This window comes from Lepisosteus platostomus, chromosome 5 (assembly GCF_059453375.1).
Source record: "Lepisosteus platostomus isolate fLepPlt1 chromosome 5, fLepPlt1.hap1, whole genome shotgun sequence".
Taxonomy (NCBI): domain Eukaryota; kingdom Metazoa; phylum Chordata; class Actinopteri; order Semionotiformes; family Lepisosteidae; genus Lepisosteus; species Lepisosteus platostomus.
In genome coordinates this window covers 57,614,786-57,620,106 of record NC_142615.1, presented here as the reverse complement: position 1 = coordinate 57,620,106, position 5,321 = coordinate 57,614,786, and the positions used below count along the sequence as shown (strand labels likewise).

The following is a 5,321-nucleotide window of genomic DNA, read 5'->3' as shown; positions in this document are numbered from 1 at the left end:
CAAAATCCACAAACCGGACACCCCTGGACGCCCCATCGTATCAGCATGTAACTGTCCAACTACTTACATCTCAGCCTTTCTTGACAGCCTCATGAGACCGCTGGTTGAATATCTTCCCTCATACATCAAAGACACCAACCACGCGCTCCAACTTTTTAATGATTTCCAATTTCAGGGTACTGAATGCTACATTTTTACCATGGACATCACATCTCTGTACACCGTCATTCCCCATAATGACGGCCTTACAGCCCTCAAGCACACGCTGGACAAACGCACAGTGCTTGATCCACCCACCCACACCCTGGTACGCCTTGCAGAATTGGTTCTCACACTGAACGCATTCTCTTTCAATAATCTTTTTTGCCAACAGGTCAGTGGAGTTGCCATGGGCACCAGAATGGGACCCAGCTATGCCAATATTTTTCGCGGCTGGGAAGAAGAACGCTTCTTCGCTTCCTACACTAGCTATGTCCCTGACCTCTACAAATGATATATTGATGACTGCGTCGGTGCCACCACATGCTCCAACGATCAGCTTGAATTCTTCCTGCACCATTTCACCAACTTCCACCCGTCCCTTAAATATACGGTTATAACATATCTTCCACTACTCTTCCGTTTCTAGACATCCACTTGTCTATCAACATCCCCCGACTGTCCACTTCAGTTTATTACAAACCCATGGATTCATACAGCTACCTCCTGTACAGCTCATTTCACCCCAACCACACTAAAAACTCTCTTCCTTTTTCACAGTTCCTTAGGCTACGACGATTATGCAGCAACGACATTGATTTCGAGAACCAAGCCCTCGAAATGTACTCCTTTTTCATCAACAGAGGATACCCCTGCAGTGTGATTGACAGGGCCCTTGCCCGAGCCAAAAACACCCCCTGGACCATCAACCCAATCAGGAACTCTCGCCGTAGCAACCGCATTCCTTTGGTGCTTCCTTACCACCCTAACACACTTCCTATCCCCAGGACCATTAACCACAACTTTTCCATCCTACAGGATGATCCCTCTGTTGGGGCCCTCTTTTCTGATCGCCCTGTCATCTCATATCGCCGACCACCTAATCTGCGTAACCTCCTTGTTCACAGCTCCCTTGATCGTCCCCAACAACCATCCACACCAGGCACTTTCCCTTGCAACAGAGCTCGCTGTATCACCTGTAAGTACACATCCACCACCACACTCATTCAAGGCCCCTCAGGACAATTCCGGATCACCCAGACAGCATCTTGTACCTCCAGCAACCTTATTTACTGTATCTCCTGCAGTGAATGCCCAGCCATCTACATTGGAGAAACAGGAAGGAGACTCGGAGACCGCTTCAGAGAACATGTCAGGGCTGTGAAAATTAAAGATCTCTCCAAGCCCGTTGTTTCTCATTTCACCTCTGACGGCCACGACCACTCTAATCTCTCCGTCTGTGTTCTCAAAGACGGTTTTCCGAACTCATACATCAGAAAGACCACCGAAACCAAAATTATTCTGCAGCTAGGATCACACATTCTCCCTTCTCTTAACGACAGACTACTGTTATTTTTAATTTTCTCGATTCATTGGAAGTTTCATTTCACACCTCTCTGCACCCATTCTGACTTCACACCTCTTGATTGGCCTCTCTTTCTGTCCCCTGCTCCCGCCTCTCACTCCTCTGTTCTCCCGCTACTTTACCTTTGCCTACTGCACTGTCTCTCTCACACCTGAAGAAGGCTCCACGGCCGAAACGTTGTGTTCTCTTTCTTCTTTTTTTCAGCATGGAATAAACCTATTACTTGTTCCTTTGCAGCCTATGCATGCTGACGCAGCTACCCAACTGAACTAATCAGAATCAATACAATTGATCAAGTAATAGGTTTATTCCATGCTGAAAAAAAGAAAAAAACACAGCGTTTTGTTCCAGATCCTGGATAGCTTGATTGGTAGCGCATCAGGCTTTTAATCTGAACGTCCAGGACTCAAGTCCCTGTTTGGCAGGTTGTGCTTTTTTAAATCTATTGTGAATGTCATAATAAATCTGTACTGTGGTTATTTTAAATGTTCTTTTATTTTCTTTAGCGTTTCCTTTCACAAACCGAAAATGTTCAAGGTGATCTTTCTACTGCACTCCATGTAGATAATCTAAATGAAATCACAGTCGAGAAAAGTACACGCAGTGAGGAGCTCATGAATACGCCAAGAAGAAAGGAACACTGCACATATGCTGAACATCATGTTCGAGTTTACAATGACATCAGAAATTGGAAGCTAAGGCGTGTTTTTATTAAAGGTTCAAGGAAACCTGAATACCTTTGGTAGTACGATGATGCACAGATCTGCAGTCTGCAATTAGAATACTGTTTGTACGTTGTGTAAAATACGCCGTTCAAAATTTTTCTAAAACAGGAGATATGTTTTAGAATGCGTCTTCCTGTAAAAATAAAATAACTATAAGGGTGCTATAAGCAGAGTCTGAAGCCTGCTCCACAGAAGAACTATATTCAGAGGGCCAAAGAAGTGAATATTTCACCAAGTGAGAGGAAGCATCTTAGAAAAAGGAGGTGCAGTCACTTCCATGTGTCATAACACCACAAAGTCAGACTACAAGTGCTAAAAAGCTGCTCTCAAGGGTAACCCGGCCAAGTGCTCTAAGGAGCTGAATTAAAGCTCTGTCTCTACGGGGCCGTAAGTTGGAATCCCACTGCTGCCAAATATCTCCTTGTTAAGAATTACGGATTTGTTGTTGTTGCCTCCGTGCGATTTAATCAGTTTCAGTAGAATTCATTTGAACAACAATAATAATCATTTTTTTATTCCTCTTCTCATTGCAATGTGTACACAAACATATATATTTTTTTATATATTAAAAACGTGTTATCCTTGATGTTATCCTTATAAACTGGTGATTGAGGGTTCGAGCCCTCTCTGTGCCTGTTTTGTTTTATCATAACTTTGCTTTACCTAAGTTGTCAATTGTCTTGCAATGTAGAAATCTCTGTAATAAGAAGAAAAGAACTATCGGTAGTGGTTAATAATCCTGTTGTTCTAGTACAATCTGCCGTGCTTTTGAGTCGATAAAGCATCAGGTGCATTCAACACACCAACCTCCACTGCTCATCAGGATGGCTGAGTGCTCTAAGGTGCCACACTCATGTGGACTCAATCATGTGTAGTGACAGTTTTATGTGATTCACTACACGGATTTCCCTTCATGTTTATTAGGATGTGTCATTAGTATGTTGGTTGTATGAGAACAGTTTCTTCAAATGTCCTGTCAATTAACAGTGGAGAGGTAGCCGACGTAAGCCTTCATGAAAACTCTCTACAAGTGATTACAAGTGTCTTGAACAAATCTACGTCATATTTTTAAAATAGTTTAGCTCAAGATGCAACGGGAGTATAAATTAATTCTTCCGCCCTCCATTCCAAGATAAAACTCCGTGTGTGAATCTTATTTTCCTGGAAGTTGCTGATGTTGGTCATTATTGGAAATGCCCAGTGATATCGACTCAGGTACTCAGTTGTTACGTGCTGTAATTCGATACATGCGAAGCATTTGCATTCCCCCCAATTATCAATAAAGTCAATAATGTATTAAACATTACATGCCACTTCTTCCCTAGATGATGTTCATGTTGGATCAGTGAGAAAGGCATGCCAGGTTGTGCTTGAACCAGCAACTTACTATCATTTTAGTCCCAACCTGACCACACTAAGCGATTGTACCACAGAGACTCAAACGGGTCGGTTTTCTCCATTTACGGTTTTTGGGAAAAAATAATCTACATTTTTAAGCAAGATTGTATTTCAAATTTCACAAATTGTAAGTATTTCTGGAAAAACGGTGTTTCAGAAAGAAACTGAGTAGATGGGAATAGCCCAGTCAGTAGAATATCGAACTTTTCATCTCAGGGTCCCTATTCAGGCGGCTGATTTTCTTGCAACTACTTATTCCATGCTGAAACGAGCAGGAAACAATGTTTCAGCAGTGGAGCCTTCTTTGGGTGTGATATAGAATAAACCTTTACTTGTTTCTTTCAAATTAATTTAAACCTCATCTCCAGCACCTAAACTCGTCAGTTGCTTTCAGTAGCTAAAGACACAGGCCATACTGCTCCAGGTGAGGTTTGAACTCACAACCTCGGCATAGCTCTGCTGTGTACTGCCGTATAAGTACCACACGCTGACCAATTGCACCACTGGAGCTGTGGAACACCCACTCCTCATACAGACTGACCCTGCAGAAACACAGGGTGAAAACAGGGTTTCGGTTGTGAATCCATCTCCACATGGGGGAAAGGGACAGTACAATAGAAAAGAACATACAAGAGAAGAAACGGAAAGAATTGTGCTCACTGCAAAGTAGGAAGGAAAGAGGTGGCCGGATACATAAAACAGCTCGGTGGATAATTTGTAACGACATTCTTTGCTGACAACCAGCAGTCGGATTTCTTTTCATGTTCCGCTGTGCAGTTTGAACGTTTGTTCTCCCAGATCGGTTGGTTATATGAGATCAGCTGATATAAATGAGAACTAATCAGAATCAATACAATTGATGTCTGGCAAAGGCAAATAACCTTTGTACATGATCTGGAATGTGACTGGTTAAATTTCAGCACAGTTGCAACCCCCTTTATAAAGGGTGTGCACACGTATACAACCAAGGCATTGAAAGTTTTTTGTTGTTTATTGTTCCAAAAAATGTTCCATTTGTTTTCTTTCTTAAATGTTGTTGATTAAAAGATCTTATTAAATGTGAAAAAATCTGATTGTGAAAAGGTCAAAATGTTAGTGAAAAAATGTGTAATGTGAGGAAAGATGAATTGTGGGAGCCCCTTTACTCCTCATGTCGTACTGTATTTCTCTCTCATTCTACTGGGAGTGGTGCCGTCGCTTCTGGATAAAGTCTGTCAGTAGACATTCCAGACGGGTCAGGTACTGTATGACTGCGCTTCGGCACAAGAAGAGACATGTGACTTGTGAGGATCCCGATAGTGTCAACTATCTTCTGGAGCCCAGATAGCTCAGTCGGTAGGGCCTCAGACTTTCAATCTGAGAGTCCAGGGTTCAAGTCCCTGTTCAGGCATTTGTGCTTTAATTAAATATGTTGTGAATGTCATTATAAATCATCTTTTATCTTTCTTCTTCTAGCTGTACTGTGGTTATTTTAAATGTTCATCACTTGTATTTTCTTTAGTTTTTCCTTTCACAAACCAAAAATGTTCAAGGCGATCTTGTCACCACACTCCACGTAAATAAATTAAAAGAAATCACAGTAGAGTAAAGTACACGCAGTGAGGAGAGAAAAGCACACTGCACATCTGCGGAAC

General features: G+C 42.1%; 2 non-coding genes across 2 annotated transcripts; one reads left to right on the top strand and one right to left on the bottom strand.

The window, feature by feature from the left end:
- Nucleotides 1-4,103: 4,103 nt before the first annotated feature.
- trnai-uau (transfer RNA isoleucine (anticodon UAU)) lies at nt 4,104-4,197 on the bottom strand. The gene is made up of 2 exons: nt 4,160-4,197; nt 4,104-4,139 (listed from the first exon to the last, which is right to left on the bottom strand). It is a non-coding gene; the product is annotated as a tRNA-Ile (tRNA).
- Nucleotides 4,198-5,004: 807 nt separating this feature from the next.
- Nucleotides 5,005-5,077, top strand: trnae-uuc (transfer RNA glutamic acid (anticodon UUC)). Its single transcript has one exon. It is a non-coding gene; the product is annotated as a tRNA-Glu (tRNA).
- Nucleotides 5,078-5,321: the final 244 nt, after the last annotated feature.